The following is a 27391-nucleotide window of genomic DNA, read 5'->3' as shown; positions in this document are numbered from 1 at the left end:
TCAAATGTAATATGGTTAAGGTAAGGGTGATCATTATGGTTAAGGTTAAGGGTTAAGGTTAGGGTTTAGGGTTGGGACATCCCAAGTATCCCGGAAAGCACTGACCTGTACTCTACCCCCCCTCATTTTTTAACAATTTACTATTGTTCTTCTGTCTATTGCAGAACCCGTCTAAAGTCTGGACACGCCCACTCATTCCAGGGTTTTTCTTTATTTTGACTATTTTCTACATATGTAGAATTAATAGAGAAGACATCAAAACTGTCAAATTACACATATGGAATCATGTAGTAACCAAAAAGGTGTTAAACAAATCAAAATATATTTGAAATGCCCAGAGTGTGCAAAGATGTCATCAAGGCAAAGGGGGGGTACTTTGAAGAATCCAAAATATAAAATATATTTTGATTTGTTTAAAACTTCATTGGTTAATATGATTCCATGTGTGTTATTTCATAGTTTTTGTAATGAACTTCGTCTGTTGTTTGTAGAAAGTCAGACCGAAATGCAGCGTGTAGGTTACTCATGACTTTAAATGAAGCTAATACAGTACATGAAATAACGAAGAAGAAAACAACAAACGAATGAAACTAATACAGCCTATCTGGTGACTAACACTAAGACAGGTACAATCACCCACGAAATACAACGCTCAGTCAAGCTACCTAAATACGGTTCCCAATCCGAGACAACTAGAATCAGCTGACTCCAATTAGGAATCGCCTCAGGCAGCCAAGCCTAACTAGACACACCCCTAATAATACACACTCCCAATTAATACAAACCCAATACGAAATAACAACATATAAACCCATGTCACACCCTGGCCTACCCAAACATATAACAAAAACACAAGATACAATGACCAAGGCGTGACAGTTTTGATGTTATTCTATAGTGTAGAAATGAGTAGGTGTGTGCAGACGTTTGACTGGTGCTGTATATAGAGCAGTGTTTACTGGCCGTGTGATAGCTGTGTCGACATTCTTAGCTGTGTGATAGGGGGACAACTCTCTACTTTTTTGTGAGGTTCTTAGCTGTGTGATGGGGGTCACTTCTCTACTTATTTGTGAGGTTCTTAGCTGTGTGATCGGGGGTCACTTCTCTACTTATTTGTGAGGTTCTTAGCTGTGTGATGGGGGGTCACTTCTCAACTTATTTGTGAGGTTCTTAGCTGTGTGATGGGGGGTCACTTCTCTACTTATTTGTGAGGTTCTTAGCTGTGTGATCGGGGGTCACTTCTATACTTATTTGTGAGGTGCTTAGCTGTGTGATGGGGGGTCACTTCTATACTTATTTGTGAGGTGCTTAGCTGTGTGATGGGGGTCACTTCTATACTTATTTGTGAGGTGCTTAGCTGTGTGATGGGGGTCACTTCTATACTTATTTGTGAGGTGCTTAGCTGTGTGATGGGGGGTCTCTTCTCTACATATTTGTGAGGTTCTTAGCTGTGTGATGGGGGTCACTTCTATACTTATTTGTGAGGTGCTTAGCTGTGTGATGGGGGGTCACTTCTATACTTATTTGTGAGGTGCTTAGCTGTGTGATGGGGGGTCACTTCTATACTTATTTGTGAGGTGCTTAGCTGTGTGATGGGGGGTCACTTCTATACTTATTTGTGAGGTGCTTAGCTGTGTGATGGGGGTCACTTCTATACTTATTTGTGAGGTGCTTAGCTGTGTGATGGGGGTCAGTTCTTTTCTTATTTCTGAGGTTCTTAGCTGTGTGATGGGGGGTGACTTCTCTACTTATTTGTGAGGTGCTTAGCTGTGTGATGGGGGGTCACTTCTATACTTATTTGTGAGGTGCTTAGCTGTGTGATGGGGGGTCACTTCTATACTTATTTGTGAGGTGCTTAGCTGTGTGATGGGGGGTCACTTCTATACTTATTTGTGAGGTGCTTAGCTGTGTGATGGGGGGTCAGTTCTTTTCTTATTTCTGAGGTTCTTAGCTGTGTGATGGGGGTCACTCCTCTAATTATTTATGAGGTTCTTAGCTGTTTGATGGGGAGTCACTTCTCTACTTATTTGTGAGGTTCTTAGCTGTGTGATGGGGGGTGACTTCTCTACTTCTTTGAGAAGCTCTTAGCTGTGTGATGGGAGTCACTTCTCTACTTATTTGAGAAACTCTTAGCTGTGTGATTGGTGGTGGTGGGGGGGTCAGTTATCTTCTTATTTGTGTGCTTCTTAGCTGTGACATCATGGTTCACTTCTCTACTTATTTTTGAGGTTCTTAGCTGTGTGATGGGGGGGTCACTTCTCTACTTATTTGTGAGGTTCTTAGTTGCGTGATGGAGGGGGGTATCTTCTCTACATATTTGTGAGGTTCTTAGCTGTGACATCATGGTTCACTTCTCTACTTATTTGTGAGGTTCCTAGCAGTGTGATTTGGGGTCAGTTCTCTTCATATTTGTGAGGTTCCTAGCAGTGTGATGGTGGTCAATTCTCTCCTTATTTGTAAGGTTCTTAGCAGTGTGATGGGGTCAGTTCTCTACTTATTTGTGAGGTTCTTAGCTGTGTGATGGGGGTCACTTCTCTACTTATTTGTGAGGTTCTTAGCTGTTTGATGGGGAGTCACTTCTCTACTTATTTGTGAGGTTCTTAGCTGTGTGATGGGGGGTGACTTCTCTACTTCTTTGAGAAGCTCTTAGCTGTGTGATGGGAGTCACTTCTCTACTTATTTGAGAAACTCTTAGCTGTGTGATTGGTGGTGGTGGGGGGGTCAGTTATCTTCTTATTTGTGTGCTTCTTAGCTGTGACATCATGGTTCACTTCTCTACTTATTTTTGAGGTTCTTAGCTGTGTGATGGGGGGGTCACTTCTCTACTTATTTGTGAGGTTCTTAGTTGCGTGATGGAGGGGGGTATCTTCTCTACATATTTGTGAGGTTCTTAGCTGTGACATCATGGTTCACTTCTCTACTTATTTGTGAGGTTCCTAGCAGTGTGATTTGGGGTCAGTTCTCTTCATATTTGTGAGGTTCCTAGCAGTGTGATGGTGGTCAATTCTCTCCTTATTTGTAAGGTTCTTAGCAGTGTGATGGGGTCAGTTCTCTACTTATTTGTGAGGTTCTTAGCTGTGTGATGGGGGTCACTTCTCTACTTATTTGTGAGGTTCTCAGCTGTGTGATAGGGGTCACTTATCTACTTATTTGTGAGGTTCTTAGCTGTGTGATGGGGGTCACTTCTCTACTTATTTGTAAGATTCTTAGCAGTGTGATGGGGGGTCACTTCTCTACTTATTTGTGAGGTTCTTAGCAGTGTGTGACGGGGGTCACTTCTCTACTTATTTGTGAGGTTCTTAGCTGTGTGACGGGGTCACTTCTCTACTTATTTGTAAGATTCTTAGCAGTGTGTGACGGGGGTCACTTCTCTACTTATTTGTGAAGTTCTTAGCAGTGTGACGGGGGTCACTTCTCTACTTATTTGTGAGGTTCTTAGCTGTGTGATGGGGGTCACTTCTCTACTTATTTGTAAGATTCTTAGCAGTGTGATGGGGGGTCACTTCTCTACTTATTTGTGAAGTTCTTAGCAGTGTGACGGGGGTCACTTCTCTACTTATTTGTGAGGTTCTTAGCAGTGTGACGGGGGTCACTTCTCTACTTATTTGTGAGGTTCTTAGCAGTGTGTGACGGGGGTCACTTCTCTACTTATTTGTGAGGTTCTTAGCTGTGTGACGGGGTCACTTCTCTACTTATTTGTAAGATTCTTAGCAGTGTGTGACGGGGTCACTTCTCTACTTATTTGTAAGGTTCTTAGCAGTGTGACGGGGTCACTTCTCTACTTATTTGTAAGATTCTTAGCTGTGTGACGGGGGTCACTTCTCTACTTATTTGTAAGGTTCTTAGCAGTGTGACGGGGGTCACTTCTCTACTTATTTGTAAGATTCTTAGCTGTGTGACGGGGGTCACTTTTCTCTACTTATTTGTAAGATTCTTAGCAGTGTGATGGGGGGTCACTTCTCTACTTATTTGTGAAGTTCTTAGCAGTGTGACGGGGGTCACTTCTCTACTTATTTGTGAGGTTCTTAGCAGTGTGACGGGGGTCACTTCTCTACTTATTTGTGAGGTTCTTAGCAGTGTGTGACGGGGGTCACTTCTCTACTTATTTGTGAGGTTCTTAGCTGTGTGACGGGGTCACTTCTCTACTTATTTGTAAGATTCTTAGCAGTGTGTGACGGGGGTCACTTCTCTACTTATTTGTAAGATTCTTAGCAGTGTGTGACGGGGGTCACTTCTCTACTTATTTGTGAGGTTCTTAGCAGTGTGTGACGGGGGTCACTTCTCTACTTATTTGTAAGATTCTTAGCTGTGTGACGGGGGTCACTTTTCTCTACTTATTTGTAAGATTCTTAGCTGTGTGACGGGCGTCACTTCTCTACATATTTGTAAGATTCTTAGCTGTGTGACGGGGGTCACTTCTCTACTTATTTGTAAGGTTCTTAGCTGTGTGACGGGGGTCACTTCTCTACTTATTTGTAAGGTTCTTAGCAGTGTGACGTGGGTCACTTCTCTACTTATTTGTAAGGTTCTTAGCAGTGTGACGTGGGTCACTTCTCTACTTATTTGTAAGGTTCTTAGCAGTGTGACGGGGGTCACTTCTCTACCCATTCTTCTTTTCTTTTTACTCTGCTAGTGTCCCTCCATGTTCTTCATATTCTGTGTATTCTTCCTATTCTGTGTTCTCGTATTCTTCCTGAGTGCGTAGGGTGTGTGGTTGTTTTATGGTGTGTTTTCTTCCTGAGTGCGTAGGGCGTGTGTCTTTTGTCCTTTAATAAACTCAACGGGACGACAACTACCATTGTGGTCACGGTCCATCTGGAGTACAGTAGCATGTTTCCCCTTATCTTTGATCTAAGGTCAGTTTTGCATTTACGTTTATGATTGGGGGAGGGTAAGCTGATTCTCGATCTGTGGTTAGGGGGCAACTTCTCTTCGAGAGTCAACCAGACAGATGAGAGGGAGTGGGGGACCGATCAAATTGACCAGTCAGATGAGAGGAATCAGCGAGCGACAGCAGACAGAGACTAAACATCGTAAAACAGGAAGGAAGCTGCTGTGGCTGAATTACACAATGTAGTTTACATCCCATACCTAAATATTTACCACTATCACCACGCTAGCCCCACCACTCCCTATCCCCTGCTCCATGATTACAGGGTTAGGGGATGTGTCTGCGTGTGTCTGTCTGTGTATCTTATATGCGTGCATGTGTATAAATGTGTGTACCTAGGTCCATGTGTGTCTGTGTGTGTTTGTGCATACGTATACATAAATGTGTGTACGTGGGGGGGGTGTATGTCAAGGGGGGTTAGTCCTGTATGGACCACCTAGGTGAACAATAGGCCTTTCATTGTGGCCCGAAAGATCCAGAGCTCCAGACAGGAAACCTCAGTCAGTGGCCCAGACGGAGTATCCCAGACTGGGGGAACCTGGGGTTAATTTGGCCTGCAGGTCTGGAGCCCACTCACTGGATGTGGGGTGGTAACAGGGGGACAAGCAGTTGGTTGGATAGGGAGGGCTGGTGGAGGACAGGTCTGAAGCTGTGGGGGTGTACTAGGGGGCGACTTGGAGGTCCGTGGGCTGGATGAGGGTAGGCCAAGGTGTTTTGGGGTGAGGTGTAGGTAATTGGAGGGAGGGTATCAGTACCACAGAGTATGTGTGTCTTTCTCTCTGTGTGTGTTACACAGATTGGATAGAGGACTGGTAGAAATCCTACGTAACAGATGCGAGCCAGAATCTCTGTTCTTGATTGCACTGAGCCCCAGTCAGCAGATGTTTAATCACTATTATTGTATTAGTGGTGAAATGAATAGGCAGATGTGTTGCTGATTGTTATGATATTACAGTAGTCAGATTACGCCAGTGATTAAGGACGTAGGTTTTACCCAGCTGGAACTGAGCTGCTGCCCCGGCCATAGTCTCAGTTAATCCTTCTACCCCGAAACAAATCCCTCTGTCATCCCTGCGATTCTGGGAAGAGGTTACACAAGCCACATACACAAGGGTACACACATTTTACATTACATTTGACATTTTAGTCATTTAGCAGATGTTCTTATCCAGAGCGACTTACAGTAGTAAGTCCATACATTTTCGTACATTTTTCATACTGGTCCCCCTTGGAAATCGAACCCACAACCCTGACGTTGCAAGCGCCATGTGCTACCAACTGAGCTACACACACACACAAGACACACATATGCACACACGCAGACACACACACACACACACAAACCCACCCTTCCTGGGCCAGCTCTCATGTATGGTTTATAATACCAGGTTGGCCACTGCTCACAATGGTCATGTTTATCTGATCCTTATTAAAGTCCTGCTCACAATGGAACAGAAGGCCTGTGTCCTCATTTTGTCCTCTCTCTTTCTCGCACTCTTTCTCTCCTCTCTCTCTCTCGCTCTCGCTCTCTTTCTCTCCTCTCTCTGTCTTTCTCTCTCTCTCCTCTCTCTCTCTCTCTCTCTCTCTCTCTCTCTCTCTCTCTCTCTCTCTCTCTCTCTCTCTCTCTCTCTCTCTCTCTCTTTCTCCTCTCACTCTCTTTCTCTCCTCTCTCTCCTCTCTCTCTCTTTCTCTCCCACTTTCTGTATTTGTTTCTGTGTTTGCTTCAGGAGCCCGATGAAGTTGAGGTCTGTGTGATTGTGTTTATCCAACAATGGTGATCTTGCTCTAAAGGGGACTAGCCTGCCCTCCACAGGTTATATCAGCCTCTCCCCACCACGACACATGACTAAAATAACATTTATTACTGTAAACTGGCTGGTTCGAGCCCTTAATGCTGATTGGCTGACAGCCGTGGTATATCAGACCGTATTCCACGGGTATGACAACACATTTATTTTTACTGCTCTAATTACATCAGTAACCAGTTTATAATAGCAATAAGGCACCTCAGGGGTTTGTGGTATATGGCCAATATACCACGTCTAAGGGGTGTATCCAGGCACTCCGCATTGCGTCGTGCATTAGACCAGCCCTTAGCCATGGTATATTAGCCATATGCCCCACTCCCTCATGCCTTATTGCTTAAATAGACAAGGGGCAGGCAAGAGGCAGGTCGAGGAAAGGCAGAAGTTTGTAAACAGGTCAGAGTCAGATGAATGCAGGATGGCAGGCAGAATGGTACAGCAGGTTGGTTCAGGGCAGGCAGAATGGTACGGCAGGTTGGTTCAGGGCAGGCAGAATGGTACGGCAGGTTGGTTCAGGGCTGGCAGAATGGTACGGCAGGTGGGTTCAGGGCTGGCAGAATGGTACGGCAGGTTGGTTCAGGGCTGGCAGAATGGTACGGCAGGTTGGTTCAGGGCAGGCAGAATGGTACGGCAGGTTGGTTCAGGGCTGGCAGAATGGTACGGCAGGTTGGTTCAGGGCTGGCAGAATGGTACGGCAGGTGGGTTCAGGGCTGGCAGAATGGTACGGCAGGTTGGTTCAGGGCTGGCAGAATGGTGCGGCAGGCGGGTTCAGGGCTGGCAGAATGGTACGGCAGGCGGGTTCAGGGCAGGCAGAATGGTACGGCAGGCGGGTTCAGGGCTGGCAGAATGGTACGGCAGGCGGGTTCAGGGCAAGCAGAATGGTACGGCAGGCGGGTTCAGGGCAGGCAGAATGGTACGGCAGGCGGGTTCAGGGCAGGCAGAATGGTACGGCAGGCGGGTTCAGGGCAAGCAGAATGGTACGGCAGGCGGGTTCAGGGCAGGCAGAATGGTACGGCAGGCGGGTTCAGGGCAGGCAGAATGGTACGGCAGGCGGGTTCAGGGCTGGCAGAATGGTACGGCAGGCGGGTTCAGGGCTGGCAGAATGGTACGGCAGGCGGGTTCAGGGCTGGCAGAATGGTACGGCAGGTTGGTTCAGGGCTGGCAGAATGGTACGGCAGGCGGGTTCAGGGCTGGCAGAATGGTACGGCAGGCGGGTTCAGGGCTGGCAGAATGGTACGGCAGGCGGGTTCAGGGCAAGCAGAAAAGATCAGAACCGGGAGGACTAGAAAACAGGAACTAGAACAACAGGAGTACGGAAAAACACGCTGGTAGGCTTGACGAGACAAGACAAACTGGCATCAGACAAACAGAAAACACAGGTATAAATACACAGGAGATAATGGGGACAAATGGGAGACACCTGGTGGTGGGAGGAGACAAGCACAAGACAGGTGAAACAGATCAGGGTGTGATAGTTAGATGCTACTGTCACTGTTAACATAGACTCTATCTTAACGTGAACGTGTAAGCAAGTAAACAATAGTAAATAACAAAGTAATAAAAAGATCATTGAAAAGTACTGAGTAATACGGAGAGAGGGTCTGTACACTTAGCTGTAGTTATTCTCCTAAACCTCAAGGTTGCTGACAGTGTTAGCAGATGGTAGTCCATTGGTGCAGAGCAGTGGAGGCTGCTGAGGGGAGGACGGCTCATAATAATAGCTGGGATGAAGTCAACTGAATGGTATCAAACGCATCAAAAAACATGGTTTCTATGTGGTTGATACCAGTCCATTGACTCCAATCCAGCCATTATTAGGAGCCGTCCTCCTCTCAGCAGCCTCCGCTGGTGCAGAGAGACATGCCACTGATGGTTGCTTCCCGTCATGGTGTACTCTATGTCCTGTGTGGCTTTGGAGCATGATGGTTCCCTGTTCCAATATGATTTACTCTGTATTAGTTGTGTATTCAACTGTACCAATGCAACTCCAATCCGTCCAAGGCAGATGAGTGATTATTACTGTAAGCGAAGGGTGGAAATAAGGATTCATTTGGCATTTTCACTATGTAAACAGTCTCTCTCTGCGGATGGTCATGTATTGTAATGGATGCTGGTGGTTCATAACAGGAGCTGGAGGAGAAGGTGGCACAATGAGAGCATGGTGCCCTCGTGCCAAGTCTTTTCAGTTCAGGGAAAGTGTGTGTGTGTACGTGCGTGTGTGTGCGTATGTCCAATGTCCATGCGTGCGTGTGCGTGTGCGTGTGTGTGTGTGTGTGTGTGTGCTGGTGTTTATAAGTGGCCATTGTGCTGCAACCATAGAGGAGATGAAGAGTGTATTGTAACACAGAGCCACCAGCCCAGACCAGACCAGTCAGACCTATTTGGCATGCACCTGGCATCTCCTCAGACGTGGGACATTATTAATTGCTAATACATATTTATGTGGCACAAATTTGCCATTTGTTTATGCATAAAATTATCAATAGCGGTAGGGCGCTTAGCCAGAGAAAATGGTGACCTTTTTAAACAGTAATAAATGGAACCGTGTGTGTGTGTGTGTATGTGTGTATGTGTGTGAGGTATAGTCTGAGCGAGTGTTATCTACATGTCTGAAAGAGAGTGTTTTTTAACAGAAAAGATGGTGGGAATTTTGTTCTCTTTGTTTGGAAATGCGGGAAAAAATTTGCCAAGAGTAGAAGTGAGTGTGTAGGCTGATAACCAGTGTGTGTGTGTGTGTGTGTGTGTGTGTGTGTGTGTGTGTGTGTGTGTGTGTGTGTGTGTGTGTGTGTGTGTGTGTGTGTGTGTGTGTGTGTGTGTGTGTGTGTGTGTGTGTGTGTGTGTGTGTGTGTGTGTGTGTGTGTGTACTGTGCCTGAATGTGTGTATGAGTGTGTTTATTTGAGTGTACATGTATATGTTTCCGTGCTGTCTGTATATTTGCATGCATAGTATTTGTGTATGTGTGTGTATTTGAGTATGAGTGTGTGGAGGGCAGAGTAGAGTGTTTGTAGTTCAGTCTGTGCCTCGCTGCAGGTGACTCCACTATCCTCCCTCGCCTATGCTTGACCTACTGGGCACGCTCAGTCACACTCAACTCAATAACGAATAAATTAGTCTCATTTCAAGTGACTCGTCCCCCTTTTTGCAAACACATTTACTTTCTATTAATGTCTGATCTCCTGTGTGCCAGCAGCCGAGGCAGAGTGGGATGGCTGTATTAACATACAGATTACAGAGGGCTCTTCACTGGGAATTGACATATACTTACAGACAGGCAGGCAGGCAGGCAGGCAGGCAGGCAGGCAGGCACGCCACACACACACACACACACACACACACACACACACACACACACACACACACACACACACACACACACACACACACACACACACACACACACACACACACACACACACACACACACACACACACACACACACACACACACACACACACACACAAACATCCTGGAGTCACTGACTTTCTCCCTTTTCTCTCTCCTCTCTCTCGCTTTCATCTTCTGTATATTTTGCACCTGTGGCGACTGACTCTGCATGTCTGTTTATGTACATCTGTTTTGCGCAACTTGTCTAATTCACACCCTCCTCCTCTCCCACTCCTCTCCCACTCCTCTCTCCTCTCCCCCCTCCTCTCTCTCTCTCTCTGTTCCAGGGTGAAGACTCTCTCTGATGGGTATCCAGTCCACCCAGTCATCCCTTCAGGGACGTTAGTAGGTCAGCTGCTATTTTCATACTTCTGAATCCCAACACACCCTTGTTCACACCTCCCCAGGTCTCTACTGTCCACACTTACTCACTCTCCCCTAGTTCTGTATTGTACGGCTTAAAACACACTTCCCGAAAATACCTTCAGTGAACCGATGTAGCTGTCGCCTAAGTTATAGATCGACCTATTAGGTAAAGAAGACAGGGGGTTGGTGGAGACTCTGCAGAGGGGCTTGGTGGTGAGTTTAAAAAGCCACTTTCCTGACATTGTTAGAAGGGACCCACCCGGATAACCCTGATGGCCTCAACATGAAAGACATCACATCATCAGGCCTCAGCCTCTTTCCTAACTGAGCAGCTTTCATGTGGCCTTCACCGGGTCACACTGCGCTCCGGCCAGTTTCCATGACTACACCACACATTCAGCCAATCAGGCCCTCCCGTTCGCCCCCAGCGGAGCAGTGGGCAGCCAATAGCCATCACATCACTGGCGTGGATCTACAGAGAGAGGGGAGCAGGGGGAGAGAGACCTTTAGTGCTTAGCCAAGGCCTTCACCCTATACAAGAACAGGGGCTGAGGACTGTGAAATAGAGGAGGAACACTGTGACGACTATAAGGACAATTAAGACAGGACATGTGGATGGGGGCCAAGAATGGACAGAAGGACAAAGAGGACAGTGCTGAGGGACAGTAGGGGAGATGTTGACTGTGAACTGCAGACAGCGAGACAAGAGGGAAGAGAACTTAAGTAGGAACTGTCGGGACACACAGGGGCTATGGGGACAGTGGATTGGGACAGTACATAAGGGGCTATGGGGACAGGACATAGGGGATAGGGTCCATCCTGGGCCAGATGGAGAGGTCTTTGTGTGTCGGAGGAACAACAATAGAGGGCCAGCTGAGAGAACTGCCCTGACCACTGGTCCTCAGAGAGCAGACTACACACACACACACACATCACCGTGGTGTGTCACTGCTGTCCCTTCAGCTGCCAACGCGGCCAGCCGGAAAGCTCTGTCCTCAAATCAGATAGTTTTTCTGTCAGATCCACTAGAGTGCTACGCCTCACAGGGCATGATATTGTCTGACATATTGGTTAGCTCCTCTCCCTCTATACCTCTTTCTCTCCCTCTTTCCCTCTCTCCCTCTGTCCCTATTGCTCTTTCTCTCTCTGTCCAGGAAACAAAGCCACACATGGAGACCCAGAATGGAGTGGTTGGTGCAGTTTCACAAAATATTGTACAATAATACACAATGAAGTGTAACTGGTCGAGGCTAAGAGGTCAGTGGATTGAAATTGACTGAGTTGTTTAGTTTCTTGTTGTTGTGTGCATGATGTACACCACCTGAGCCTTTATGCTATGGGTTTCCCTCTTCACTGCTACCCTGACTGTTTTATTCTAGGTCTGTTACGGTCTCTATCTCTCTCTCTCTCTCTCTCTCTCTCTCTCTCTCTCTCTCTCTCTCTCTCTCTCTCTCTCTCTCTCTCTCTCTTTCTCTTTCTCTGTCTCTGTCTCTGTCTCTCTCTCTCTCTCTCCTTCCCCCTTTCTCTTTCTTTGACTCTTTCTTTCTCTTTCTCTGTCTCTCTCTCTGTCGCTCTCTTATTGATCTCTCTCTCTCTCTCTCTCTCTCTCTCTCTCTCTCTCTCTCTCTCTCTCTCTCTCTCTCTCTCTCTCTCTCTCTCTCTCTCTCTCTCTCTCTCTCTCTCTCTCTCTCTCTCTCTCTCTCTCTCTGTCTCTCTCTCTCTCTGTCTCTGATGTAGAAAGTGTCCAGAAGCAGCAGGAAACAGTGCTGTGGATCAGGAAGTAGTTGGGCTGTAAAGTTGTTTTAGAACTGGTGACCCTCTTGACTTCTAGATGTAACATCCTCTTCCTGACTCCCTAAAGCCCTGATGTCCACGTATAACTGTGTGTGTGTGTGTGTGTGTGTGTGTGTGTGTGTGTGTGTGTGTGTGTGTGTGTGTGTGTGTGTGTGTGTGTGTGTGTGTGTGTGTGTGTGTGTGTGTGTGTGTGTGTGTGTGTGTGTGTGTGTGTGTGCGCGCGTGCAATACTGCCCGCCCTACTTGTTACGATTCCATCTATGTATATCTGTGTTTGTAGCAGCTGACGATAGAAACAGATAGAGTGGCTGATGGAGGTCGTGAGCTCTTGGGTGTTTAAGCTGAGGAGATGAATGACTGTCCTGCACTGGACCCTGTATATACCACACACACACACACACACACACACACACACACACACACACACACACACACACACACACACACACACACACACACACACACACACACACACACACACACACACACACACACACACACACACACACACACACACACACACACACACACACACACATCCCCATCTCTGTGTATACCAGCCGTCAGTTCTTTAGTGGCTGGTAACAAAGGGTGTGTTTAGCCCAGGGTAGCAGTGTAAATACATGGAGAGTAATGGAGGTGATTGTACTGCAGTTGTATACAGCAGACAGAGTGAGTAGGACAGAGCCTTTTAACTGGGCTCATGGCCCCTGGAATAACACACTGAGGAATACGCTACCCATCGCACGTCCACCTACTGCAGGCCTGTCCAGAGGCTACCTCCCAAATGGGACTCTATTCCATGTATGGTGCACTTTGAAAGTAGTGCACTGTGTAGGGAATAGGGTGCCAATTGGGACACGTACAGACTGCCTACTGACCTCTAAGACAGGGCTTTTGCTGAACAGTGGAGGAATAGTACCTGTAGAATAATTATGGGACTATAATTGCAGCATAATAACAGTAGGATTGTTATGGTTAATGTCACTCACTGTTTGGTGTGTGGCCTCACACACACACACACACACACACACACACACACACACACACACACACACACACACACACACACACACACACACACACACACACACACACACACACACACACACACACACACACACACACACACACACACACACACACACACACACACACACACACTCTCCACAGGCTGCAGTGGGAATACATCATCTGTCACCCAGACCTTCTCAGTGGGCGACAGATTGTCCTGGCGGTATACCTCATAGTCCCTTATGTGCGTGTTCCTTATAGTCTCCTGTGTGTGTGTGTGTGTGTGTGTGTGTGTGTGTGTGTGTGTGTGTGTGTGTGTGTGTGTGTGTGTGTGTGTGTGTGTGTGTGTGTGTGTGTGTGTGTGTGTGTGTGTGTGTGTGTGTGTGTGTGTGTGTGTGTGTGTGTGTGTGTGTTCCTCATAGTCCCCCAGCACGCACAATATGTTGATTGTATTCCCTTATGTGTGTGTGTGTGCGTGTCCCAGCATGCCCAATATGTCCGTTATATTCCCAGTATGAGTCTTCCCAGGAAGCTCAGTGACAGGGGCCAGAGCCATGTCGAGGGTATGTGTAATCCAATTGTAAGTGGTGTATTGGCAGTGCTCTGTGTAACTACCTAGAGTCCGTTAGTTAGCATAGCACATCATGTAGCGGCAGAAAAGCCCTGTATGAAACAGGCAACACCCAGCCTGTAGGACCAAGTCGAGGACGAGACCCATCCATCAATCAATCAGAGGACCAGGTTATATACAACGCACGCTCACCCGAGCGCACACACACACACACACACACACACACACACACACACACACACACACACACACACACACACACACACACACACACACACACACACACACACACACACACACACACACACACACACACACACACACACACACACACACACACACACACACAGAACAAATGAATCCAACATCAATGGATTTCCCAGCACACGTTCAGAACAGCTGACGGTCAGTTTTTAACCTGAAGCCCGGGTCAGTGTGTGATCAACCCGACCCTCATAACCATCATAAATAAGTCAAATAAAATACATCCGCACATCAATTAAACATCAATACGGCTCCATTCTATAGCTAAATATAATAGAGCATTCAGAGTGATGTTCAATTACCCAGCACCGCCTGGCGTGTAACACTTTCAACAGTGTTCATACATAAACATTACGTGGTTTTTGGTTTGTTCTCCTTCAGTGAGAAACATCTCTCTATCCCTCCCTCCCTCCCTGTCTGTGTGTGTGTCTGTGTGTGAGTGTACAGAGTATTGTATTCTTCATTCGGTATAGCTCCCCTCCTGTGTGTTAATGGAAAGATTATCCCTCTGAGGCTCTCTCTCCTTGATATGAGAGCGAGGAGGAGGAAAACGGAGAACAGGTAGTTTGATTATCATCCACCTCTCTGCGTGGTTGGGTGATATCCAATTAGGATCGTTAAACAACAACACACAACCATCAGTGGGAGAATTGTTAGACTACAACCGATCGTTTAATTGAATACTCTGGAGGTACTTATATGTACTGCCTCCTAGTATTCTCTCTTCTCTTTAGTTGACTAATTATCTGTGATTATAGTGTCTCAAGAGAAACATTACAAATACTCTATAAGCTGGTAAATACATAACTTATCACTTAAGAGACGGGTGTCTATTAGCATGTAATAATGTTGTCTAAAATGGATACTTAGTAGTGTTTATAAACATGTAAAAACATCATCAACATGTGTTCATTTTCATATAATAACCAAATCCCGGCAATGTAACCAAATGAGAAGCAAGAGTCTTGCCTCTACACGCTTTCCGCGCTCTCTCAATATCTCTCACTATCTCTCTCTCTCTCAATATCTCTCACTATCTCTCTCTCTCTCAATATCTCTCACTATCTCTCTCTCTCTCAATATCTCTCACTATCTCTCTCTCTCAATCTCTCTCTCTCAATATCTCTCTCAATATCTCTCACTATCTCTCTCAATCTCTCTCTCTCTATCAATATAACTCTCTCTCAATATCTCTCTCTCTCTCTTTCTCAATCTCTCTCTCTCTCTCTCTCTCAATGTCTCTGTCTATCTCTCTCTCTCTCTCTCTCTCTCAATCTCTCTCAATATCTCTCTCTCTCAATATCTCTCTCTTTCTCTCTCTCAATATCTCTCTCAATATCTCTCTCAATCTCTCTCTCAATATCCCTCTCTCAATATCTCTCAATATCTTTCTCTCAATATCTCTCTCTCTCTCTAAATATATCTCTCAATATCTCTCAATACCTCTCAATCGCTCCCTCTCTAAATCTCTTTCTCTGTCTCAATATCTCTCAATATCTCTCTCTCTTTCTCTCTCTCTCTCTCTCTCTCTCTCTCTCTCTCTCTCTCTCTCTCTCTCTCTCTCTCTCTCTCTCTCTCTCTCTCTCTATCTATCTATCTATCTATCTCTCTCTCTCTCTCTCTCTCTCTCTCTCTCTATCTCTCTCTCTCTCTATCTCTATCTATCTATCTATCTATCTATCTATCTCTCTATCTATCTCTCTCTCTCTCTCTCTCTCTCTCTCTATCTCTCTCTCTCTCTCTCAATCTCTCTCTCTCAATATCTCTCTCTCAATATCTCTCATCTATCTATCTATCTATCTATCTATCTCTCACTATCTTCTCTCTCTCAATCTCTTTCTCTCAATATCTCTCTCTCTCTAAATATCTCTCTCAATATCTCTCAATACCTCTCAATCACTTCGTCGGAGTGCATGCTGGGAGTGAGTCGTCAAGCAGGAGTGATTGTGAGAGCGAATGGAATTTATTTTAACTCTATCGGGTTTTGGCATGTGTATATATATATATATATGATTAGTTTAGTTGTTTTAAAGGGATCTTGTTTAAACTATCACTAAGCACGTATAGGGGTGGTGGGATCTTTGAGGTTGGTTTTTCGCGAGGGCACAACCAGCGGGTGGGGCTGGTTGCTATGGACTCTCGCAGAAATGTAGAATTTGAAAAACTTAGTCGGAGGCATGGAGTAAAGATTCCTGCTGCGGCCGGGTGTTCAGTGGAAGAATGTAGCTTGGTTGTGGGTGCTATCATTGGGTATGATAGCATCAAATCAGCCTCAAGGATGAATAGCGCTGTAGTAATATTCTTAGATTCAATTGAAAAGGTGAATAAGATAGTTGAGAGGGGTGTTGTGTTGCGGGAGACACAGATGCCGGTATTTCCGCTTATGAATCCGGCGAAGAAAGTTATGCTTTCTAACGTGCCACCATTTGTTAGAGATGAAGTGTTAGAGCGAGAGTTATCTCGCCATGGTCAAATCGTATCTACAATAAAGAAGGTTCTTTTTGGATGCAAATCTCCGTTGTTGAAACATGTCGTGTCTCATAGGAGACAAGTGCATATGATTTTAAAAAAGGAAGGAGATGAACTGAATTTAGCGTTTAGTTTTAAGATTGATGGATTTGATTATGTCTTCTATGCATCTCCTGAATCAATGAAATGTTTGTCCCGAGAATGAGCGCGCTGAGCCTGGTAGTAGCTTTAGTGCGGGTGCAACTAACGCAACACCACGAAGGGATGAAAATACTACAGGTGCAGGGGAAGAGAGAAGGTGGGCAGATGTGGTTGGAAAAGTAGGAGCGGAAGGCAGTGTGAATACGGGGGCAATTGTGGTAGATCAGAACAAAGACGGAGGGGAAACAGTAGGTGAGATTGCGACTGCCGTCGCTGAGGTGGTGCTGGAAAATGAAATTGGAAGTCAAGAGGAGATTGAAATAACGGGAAAAGGAAGCGGATGTTTTCAAAATACCGAGGAGTAAAAGGAAGAATTTAAGGGGTGGTGAAGGGTCTAATTCTAAGAGAAAGGTAGAGATTGATAAATCAGCTGAAGATGAACAAGTTGTAGAGATGGTGGAGTATTCTTCTGGGGAGGATAGCGAGAGTGAGTCATCTGACGCGTCACAACAATATAGTGAGATAAATGGGGTGGAAGGAAGGTATGGGATCGAGAGGATACGTCAATTTCTGAAGTTGACAAAAGGGAAGAAATATATGCACATTGAACGTGAATTGTTTATTGAATCAGCAAAGTTTCTGATGTCAAAAATTACAGGGGGAAGTTTGAAAAGCCCTGAAATTGCTAGACTCAAGAAAGTTGTCACGAGAGTGATAAGTGATGTAAATTCTAAAGAAAATGAAAGAGTTCAGTTGCAGTTTTAACTCTGTAAAGAGATGTGGTGGCTGTATCTTCCTCTGTATATTTTTTTTTATCCATGAGCAGTTTTAAGATCTCTTCTTTAAACGTAAATGGGGCAAGAGATGTTTAAAAAAGAGCCATGGTGTATGAGTTAATTAGGGGAAAGGGAAGTGACATAATTTTTCTACAAGAAACGCATAGTAATTTGGAGTTATGAGTTATGTGTTATGTGGCAACAGGAGTGGGGGGGCAGTGGTGTGTAGTCATAAAAACTCATTAAAAAAAACTCATAAAAACTCAAAAAGTGGGGGTGTGGTTATCTTGTTCTCAAAAGGGTTTTTGCCTTTGTCATATGAGGTTGAAGAGATAGTTGAGGGGAGGTTATTAAAAGTTAGAGCAAGGTATGAAAACATCACTATGTGTCTGATAAATGTATATGCCCCAGTGGTGACAGTTGAGAGGGTATGTTTTTTAGAGACATTATCAAATATCATTGAGAAATGTAACAAATAAGATTATTTGTTTATTGCTGGGGATTTTAACTGCACAGTTAGTGATTTAGATAGAAATCACCAAGAACCTCATATAGCCTCAAGGACGTTTTTAAAACGCCTCATTGTAACAAATTAATTGTGTGATATTTGGCGGAGTCAACATGGAGGAACAAGGCAGTACACTTGGGCGCATGTGAGAGAGAACATCATCTCTATGGCCAGGTTAGATAGGTTTTATGTTTTTGAGCATTAATCTCAGGTCTGTAAATCAAGTGTGATAACTCCAGTGGGATTTTCTGATCATTGTTTAATAACAGAGGTGGTGTTCATTAACGATGTAAAACCAAAAGCGCATACTGGCATTTTAATATAACTTTATTGAGTGATGCTCACTTCAGGAACTGTTTCAGTTTTTTGGGGGAGAGGTGGAGGTCTCAAAAGGCCAGTTTTGTATCCCTTCAACAATGGTGGCATATAGGGAATATCCAGATTCAACAATTTTGTCATCAATACACGAGGAATGTCACCAAGGATATCACCAGATCAATGAAAGCCCTAGAGATTGAAATAGTGGAACTCATGACGTTGGTTGAGACCACAGGAGATCGTGGCCATACTCAGGCCCTCAAGGAGAAAAGCTGCATTGGCAGACCGGCTGGGTATCAGAGCACAGGGGGCATTGGTGAGAAGTAAGTTTCAGGGAGTATCTGAAATGGATGCCTCATCCAAATTTTTCTTTGGTTTAGAGAAAAAGAATGGACAAAGAAAAATGATTAATTGTCTCAAATCAGCTGTTGGACAAGAGCTCACTAGCCCTAGTGAAATTAGAAAGAGGGCAGTAGATTTCTATGCTAAGCTCTACAAGTGTGAATACAAAGAGGACAAAACAGTGACACAGCAGTTCTTTGATGGGCTCCCAAAGGTGACTGCAGAAGCTCAGGTTGAGCTTGAGCAACCATTGTCTTTGCAGGATTTATACACTGCATTAAAAGGCATGGAAAATGGAAGGGCACCAGGCATTGATGGGCTTCCCGTTGACTTTTTTAAAGTCTTTTTGGGCTATGTTGGGAGAGGATTGGTTAGAAGTAGCTAAGGATAGTTTAACCGGAGGGTTAATACCAATAAGCTGCAGAAGGGCTGTCCTCACCCTACTGCCCAAAAAGGATGACCCAAGGGAGGGGAAGAACTGGAGGCCGGTGGCTTTATTGTGCACTGATTATAAGATATTGTCAAAGGCTTTGTCCAACAGGCTGAGGGAGGTGATGGGGCAAATCATACATACGGATCAGTCCTACTGTGTTCCTGGCAGGCAGATAGGGGATAACATTTCTCTGATTCGTGATTTTTTGGACATCTCTAGGGCTATTGGCTTGGATGCTGGTCTAATTTCAATTGATCAGGAAAAGGCATTTGACCGAGTTGAACATCAATATTTATGGCACACGTTTGAGGCGTTTGGGTTCAGCTCTGGTTTTATTGCCATGATAAAGGTGATATATGGTGACATTGAAAGTGTATTGAATGTTAACGGTGGTTTGAGTGCTCCTTTTAAAGTGTGTAGAGGTATTAGGCAGGGATGTTCTTTGTCAGGAATGTTATATGCCATTGCTATAGAGCCACTACTAAATAGCATTAGAGGTCGCATTGCAGGGGTGTGCCTTTGAGAGGATATTCCTCCTTTTCGTCTCTCAGCCTATGCTGATGATGTTGTTGTGCTAGTGAAAAATCAAGCGGAGGTGGATAGCTTGAGTCTAATGGTTGATCGTTTTAGGGGAATATCCTCTGCAAAGGTAAATTGGGAAAAGAGTTGTGCTTTACAGATTGGAGAATGGTCTGGAGGGATCATTGCTTTGCCAGGGGGGCTAGAATGGTGTAAGGGAGGTTTTAAGTATCTTGGAGTGTACCTATGAGATGAGGGGACTATGGAAATAAATTGGAGTGGGGGGGTTGAAATGGTGGAAGGGAGGATGAGGAGATGGCGTTGGTTATTATCTCGTATGTCATATAGGGGGCGCACTATTATAGTTAACAATGTGATTGCCTCTGCACTGTGGCATCGGTTGTCAGTTTTAGAACCACAATCTGGCCTTCTGGCTAAGATACAGGCAATTATTGTGGATTTCTTTTGGGATAAATATCACTGGGTTCCACAAAGTGTTTTGTATTTGTCAAAAGAGGAGGGGGGACAAGGTCTTGTACATCTTGCTAGTAGGGCTGCTGCTTTCCGGTTTCAGTTTATTCAAAGGTTGCTTTATGGACCGGAAAATGTGGTGTGGAGAGGGGTGGCAAGTCTTATATTACAGCGGGTTGGAGGATTAGGTTTAAAGAAGGCTTTATTTCTGGTTGATAGTAGCCAGATTTCTAGGGAGGGAATACCTCCGTTTTACAGAGGCCTTCTCAGAGTGTGGAGCATAATGAAGGTGTCCAGACGAACTTCAGTGGAGTCAGTGCATTGGCTGTTGGAGGAACCTCTGGTGTATGGGGCAAGACTGGATTGTACAACTGCAGCTGTTCCACATTTCTCCAAGATTCTGGTGAAGGGGAAAATCATCACTTTAAAACAGTTAATGGCCATGGCTGGGCCCGCCTTAATGGATGGAAGACGGGTGGCAGAACATTTGGGGATGAGGTCGGAAAGGATTGTCGGACAAATGCTGGGGAGCTGCAGGAAGGCTCTGTCAGCAGAAGAATGGGGTATGATTAGTAGACACAAGAAGAAGGTGCAAGATGAAGACGTCTCATTTCCAAGACTAGGGATTACACCAAATATCCCAGAGTCAGAAAGAAATGCGTTATTGCTGGATTTGAGAGGGTTGGAGGAGGTGGGTTTGGATGAGGTGAATGGGAAGGACTTGTATAGGGGGTGTGTCAAGGTGTTGAATAAAGATACATTGAAAATTAGAAAAGACACTCCATGGAGGGTAAAATTGGGCATTGATGACAAGGTAAAGCCAGCATGGAGAGCACTGTACAAACCACCGTTACAAAAGGGTACTGGTGATATGCAATGGAGGGTTTTACATGGCATCATTGCAGTTAATGCTTTTGTATCTGTTATTAACTCAGATGTTAGAGATGGATGTCCTTTTTGTAATATAAGAGAAACCATTTTTCACTGTTTTAAGGAGTGTGAGAGGATAAAACCTCTATTGGAAATGCTGGAATCTTTGTTTAAAGCTGTAGGGGAGTTTTTCAATAACACTGTTTTTATTTTGGGGTTTCAATATAGTAAACAACAGAAAAGAAAATGTCAAATGTTCAATTTTATTTTGGGACAAGCTAAGATGTCAATTTGTTTGAGTAGGAAACAAGATAGAAACGGGATATGGGCAGGATGTAAGATGTGTTTTTAAAGGATTAGTGAAAGCAAGAATAAAAGTAGATTTTGAGTTCTTTTCAGCTGTAAAAGATCTCCTATTATTTGAGGAGAAGTGGGCCTACGAAGGAGCGCTTTGTTTTGTAGAGGAGGGGAAATTATTTTTTGGTGATGAAATAAGTTGAATGTATGTGTTATGTATTTATTTTTGTTTAGGAATTACATTTGTTGTTTCATTTCTGAAAAGGCAGTGTGTCATTATTTATGTTAACACTTGAGTAAAAAATAAAGGTTTTATAAAAACTCAAAACTCTCTCTCAATGTCTCTGTCTATCTCTCTCTCTCTCAATCTCTCTCAATATCTCTCTCAATATCTCTCTCAATATCCCCCTCTCAATATCTCTCAATATCTCTCAATCTCTTTCTCTCTCTCTCTCTCTCTCTCTCTCAATCTCTCTCAATATCTCTCTCTCAATATCTCTCTCAATATCCCCCTCTCAATATCTCTCAATATCTCTCAATCTCTTTCTCTCTCTCTCTCTCTAAATATCTCTCTCAATATCTCTCAATACCTCTCAATCGCTCTCTCTCTAAATCTCTTTCTCTCTCTCAGTATCTCTCAATATCTCTCTCTCTCTCTCTCTCTCTCTCTCTCTCTCTCTCTCTCTCTCTCTCTCTCTCTCTCTCTCTCTCTCTCTCTCTCTCAATCTCTCTCTCTCTCTCTCTCTCTCTCTCTCTCTCTCTCTCTCTCTCTCTCTCTCTCTCTCTCTCTCTCTCTCTCTCTCTCTCTCTCTCTCTCTCTCTCTCAATGTCCCTGTCTATCTCTCTCCCTCTCTCTCAATCTCTCTCTCTCAATCTCTCTCTCTCAATATCTCTCTCTCAATATCTCTCTCTCAATATCTCTCACTATCTCTCTCTCAATCTCTCTCTCAATATCTCTCAATATCTCTCACTATCTTTCTCTCAATCTCTTTCTCTCTCTCAATATCTCTCTCTCTCTCTCTAAATATCTCTCTCAATATCTCTCAATACCTCTCTATCGCTCTCTCTCTAAATCTCTTTCTCTCTCTCAATATCTCTCAATATCTCTCTCTCTCTCTCTCTCTCTCTCTGAATATCTCTCAATATCTCTCACTATCTCTCTCTCAATCTCTCTCTCTCAATATCTCTCTCTCTCTCTCTAAATATCTCTCTCTCATTACCTCTCAATCGCTCTCTCTAAATCTCTCTATCTCTCAATCTCTCTCCCTCTCTCTCTCTCTCTCCATCTATCTAAGTGTACCATGTGGTGAGCTGGGACCTCCTTACCACACAGTGTGATTAAACGCTCTGTGATTTGTAATGGAATCTAAAACCATTAACTCAACATGCAGATACAAACGTCTCTGCCGGGATGGAATGGGAGTGCATATTGTGTGAGTGCCATGTTGAGAAGGAATTTAATCAAATTGTGTGTGTGAGTGAGGAGGGGGGAGGATGTTGCGTAGAACCAAATGGAATGTGACATCTCATATTTGGGTTTTCACTATCTGTTAGATAGAGACCTAGATCAGTGAACACAATTGAATGGTTACATTATATTGATGGTATTCGCCTCTTGAATATAGGCCTACATATTCAGACACAAACGTGTGTGTGGTTGTTTAGTGTGTGTGGTTGTTTAGTGTGTGTCTGAACCAGAGCAGCTCCACTGGCTCGGCCGGGGGTGTTTCCACCCAAGCAGAGGGGAGCGGCTGCAGTCATCATCATCTCTAATTCCATAGAGACACAAAGAGCACCCAGGCATTGTCTCTCTCTCTCTCTCTCTCTGTGTGTGTGTGTGTGTGTGTGTGTGTGTGTGTGTGTGTGTGTGTGTGTGTGTGTGTGTGTGTGTGTGTGTGTGTGTGTGTGTGTGTGTGTGTGTGTGTGTGTGTGTGTGTGTGTGTGTGTGTGTGTGTGTGTGTGTGTGTGTGTGTGTGTGTGTGTGTGTGTGTGTGTGCGTGCGTGCGTGTGTGTGTCAGTCCCCCGTGAGGCCTGGGGGTTACAGGCAGCTTGGTGACAGTGCAGATGGGATAACATATGACATGAGAGGGTGTGTGTGTGAATGTGTGTGTGTGGGGCGGGACAGTGAGGGTCCATCTGGACTCCTCTGATCCGCCAGGGCTCCCTCTGCTCCTCTACTGAGCTGGGGAGAGAGGACAGCCTCAGACCCTGATCCACCATCCACCATCACAGACCTCCAGGAGGGAGGAACACAGGAAAACATGGCCATGCAGCCACACTAACAACAGACCATAATGCATCTATTTTTTCTAGTCCCCTTACAGCATTGTGTTTGTAGGCGTAGGTGGACAGTGTGTCCTTTTCCTTCTGTTGGTATAGTTGAATAGTACACTGTATATTCCATAGTGTTGATACTATAGCGTTCATTGGCTCAGTTCCCTCACGGTAGTGTTTGTTCTGGTTGGCTTGTCAGCAGAGAACTGGAGAGAAGAGGAGAGGATGCAGGCTGTGTGTGTAGTGTGGATGAGAGAGCGACTGGACTGGAGGGACTGAGGGAGCGGTCTGTTCTAGGGCCTGTGGCCAGGGCCTGGATAGAGGGAAAGAGTGAGGGAGAGAAGGGAGGGAGGATGAGGTAGAGGAAAGAGTGATAGAGAGTGTCAGCAAAACAATGCAGTCAGCGGGATCCCTCTGTCCAATTACAGTGAGACGGGGACGCTAAAGAGGAATTAATGACGGTTGACAAGTGCAATTAATAATTAAAGCAGAACCGCGAGTCATGCAGCTAGCATATGACAATAGCAAAGGTTACTGTATCTGACAGATTGGCCTCGCGTGTTTACCCCCCTCTCTCTCTCTCTCTCTCTCTCTCTCTCTCTACCCCCTCTCTTTTGGTATTTCTCTTTCTGTCACTCATTCTCTCTGTCATCCCCCCTCTCTCTTTCTGTGTACCGTGACCTGTAATTTTGGCACTTACATCTACACCCCCCTCCCCCTCCTTTCTCCTCTTCCCTTTTCCTCTCTTTCACATCACATCTCATCAGTCCAGCTCTGTGACGCCCCCCCCCCCAGTCCGTCCGTCCGCGGCATTATGAGTGAGACAGCTTTCACTTTCAGGTGTTGACAAGCCTGTTTGAAATTCATGTGTTAGATGGTTTAGAGGAGGGGAGAGTGAGTGAGGGGGGAGTCGTGGGGGGGAGGGGGCAGGGTGGGGGAGACAAGGGGCTGGGGCTGAAGCATCATTAGCATATCAAAGCTTGAAGCTCTGGGTCCTAATGGTAATTATGCTGCCCACAATTGGCGCTCGCTGGTTGGATCATAACAACAAAAAAATGGAGAGAGGGGGGTCTAGGGTTTTAGAATTGGCCGTGGCTTTCAGGTTATGTTAATACAGCTCATCTATTTAATTAGAGGCTGGCGCAGGGCTTTGTTTACATCTGACGTGCCTGTCTAGGGGAGAGAGAGGGGAGAGAGAAAGGGGAAGAAAGCAAAGCGCTTACAGTTCTCTGGTTGGTTGGTGGGATGGAGGATGGAGAGAGAGAGAGAGAGAGAGAGCGGTGAGAGCAACTGCGGTGGTTTGAGCCGTAATGAGGTCCGCTGTGGATGGACCTTTGATGGGCCTCCTGGCTCCTCCTCTCCCGGTTTCTCCCTGGAGTGGGCCGGAGTCCAGGGAATAGGGCCGGAGCCAGGACTCACTGACTGACTGCCTGACTGGCTGCACAAACCTGGCCAGCACCCTGCTTGCTCGCCTTGTGTGTGTGTGTGGTTTGTTCTTTTGAGTGTGTGTTCTTCTGGTGTGTGTGTCCTTTGGATTGAGGAAGGGAGAGAGTGTATTTATGTGTGTCAGTGTATTTGTTTTCGCCTGTGTGTATGCGCATGGATGAGATGGAAGAGTTCTGATAGGTTTAGTTCTGATGGCGATATCGAAGCTCACTTAGGGAAAGTGAGCATGAGAAGGAGGAGTAGATGAGAGCAGCATGTCCTATGTCACAATAAGCCATCTTCCCTCTTTATCTATGTATGAAGTACAGTGTTAGGGCAACAGTCAGCACTAGATTGGATCTTGCATGTGACTAACACAGAGTAGAATAAGCATGTGTATTACCGCTCAACACTACCATCATTACTACTACGAGAAAAACTGGTTCAAGTGGGGGGCAATGGTTGCAAAATGGTATTGTGTGTTCACGATTGAGCACAAGAAAGGAAGTGAGGTGATGGAGAGAAAGACAGGACTGGTAGGTCGTCGAGGTGGCGACAAAGTGGTTAGAGGCCATCGTACGGGCTCCTGAACAATTCTGCTATTTTGTTTGAAACGTTGATTTTGCACATAATGTCTCCTCCAATATTCCGCATGACCGAAAACAGCTTCTGGACATCAGAACAGTAAAATTATACTTGAGTCGAATGAGTCGTCAGCTTTGGACTCTCCGCTTACTGCAGACCAGGCCATAATTCCCGGGAGTTGAAAAAGAGGCAGGCGAGCCAGGGTCCTGACAAGACTACGTGGGGGAGCACATAGACTGCCATTGCCCTTTGTTCTATTGGTGAACGTGCAATCACTTGAGAACGAACTGGAAGCTCCGTTCGAGACTATCCTATCAACGGGACCTAAAAAACTGTAATATCCTATGTTTCTCAGTGTAGTGGCTGAACGAGGACATATACGTACATCTCGCTGGTCTTTCTATGCATCGTCAAGACTGGACGGCAGACTCAGGTAAGACGTAGGGAGGAGGTGTTTGTCTCTTTGATAATAATAGCTGGTGCGTGCAATCTCTGAAATTACGGAAGTCTTGAGTTTTTGCTCACCTGAGGTAGAATACCTCATGATAAGCTGGAGACTCTACCATTTACCAAGAGCTTTCATCTGTTTTTTTTTTCCCGTTTACCACCATAAACCGATGCTGGCACTAGGACCCCACTGAACGAGCTGTATAGGGCCATAAGCAAACACGAAAATGCACATCCATTCCTCTTATGCACTCAGGACATGCATTGGTTGTACCCAACTCGCTATCGACCATCAGGTCCTAATGGCCTGGTACTCAGGGCTCTGTTGTTCCTCCATCACGTCCTAATGGCCTGGTACTCAGGGCTCTGCTGTCCCTCCATCAGGTCCTAATGGCCTGGTACTCAGGGATCTGTTGTTCCTCCATCAGGTCCTAATGGCCTGGTACTCAGGGCTCTGCTGTCCCTCCATAAGGTCCTAATGGCCTGGTACTCAGGGCCCTGTTGTCTCTCCATCAGGTCCTAATGGCCTGGTACTCAGGGCTCTGTTGTTCCTCCATCAGGTCCTAATGGCCTGGTACTCAGGGCTCTGCTGTCCCTCCATCAGGTCCTAATGGCCTGGTACTCAGGGCTCTGTTGTTCCTCCATCAGGTGCTAATGGCCTGGTACTCGGGGCTCTGTTGTTCCTCCATCAGGTCCTAATGGCCTGGTACTCAGGGCTCTGTTGTCCCTCCATAAGGTCCTAATGGCCTGGTACTCAGGGCTCTGCTGTCCCTCCATCAGGTCCTAATGGCCTGGTACTCAGGGATCTGTTGTTCCTCCATCAGGTCCTAATGGCCTGGTACTCAGGGATCTGTTGTTCCTCCATCAGGTCCTAATGGCCTGGTACTCAGGGATCTGTTGTTCCTCCATCAGGTCCTAATGGCCTGGTACTCGGGGCTCTGTTGTTCCTCCATCAGGTCCTAATGGCCTGGTACTCAGGGCTCTGTTGTCCCTCCATAAGGTCCTAATGGCCTGGTACTCAGGGCCCTGTTGTCTCTCCATCAGGTCCTAATGGCCTGGTACTCAGGGCTCTGTTGTTCCTCCATCAGGTCCTAATGGCCTGGTACTCCAGGCTCCGTTGTCCCTCCATCAGGTCCTAATGGCCTGGTACTCAGGGTTCCGTTGTCCCTCCATCAGGTCCTAATGGCCTGGTACTCAGGGCTCTGTTGTTCCTCCATCAGGTCCTAATGGCCTGGTACTCCAGGCTCCGTTGTCCCTCCATCAGGTCCTAATGGCCTGGTACTCAGGGTTCCGTTGTCCCTCCATCAGGTCCTAATGGCCTGGTACTCAGAGCTCTATTGTCCCTCCATCAGGTCGTAATGGCCTGGTACTCAGGGCTCTATTGTCCCTCCATCATGTCCTAATGGCCTGGTACTATTGTCCATC

General features: G+C 45.7%; 1 protein-coding gene across 1 annotated transcript in view; it reads left to right on the top strand.

Moving 5' to 3' along the window:
• The window catches only part of LOC124014363 (transcription factor SOX-5-like), a 312039-nt gene that overhangs the window by 35995 nt on the left and 248653 nt on the right, over positions 1-27391 (top strand). Inside the window, 1 exon segment of the mRNA XM_046329260.1 lies at positions 10370-10431. The gene's annotated coding sequence lies outside the window, so the exon portion shown is untranslated.

This window comes from Oncorhynchus gorbuscha, linkage group LG25 (assembly GCF_021184085.1).
Source record: "Oncorhynchus gorbuscha isolate QuinsamMale2020 ecotype Even-year linkage group LG25, OgorEven_v1.0, whole genome shotgun sequence".
Classification (NCBI taxonomy): domain Eukaryota; kingdom Metazoa; phylum Chordata; class Actinopteri; order Salmoniformes; family Salmonidae; genus Oncorhynchus; species Oncorhynchus gorbuscha.
The sequence above is the reverse complement of the archived record's forward strand: the minus strand, read 5'-3'. Positions and strand labels throughout refer to the sequence as shown.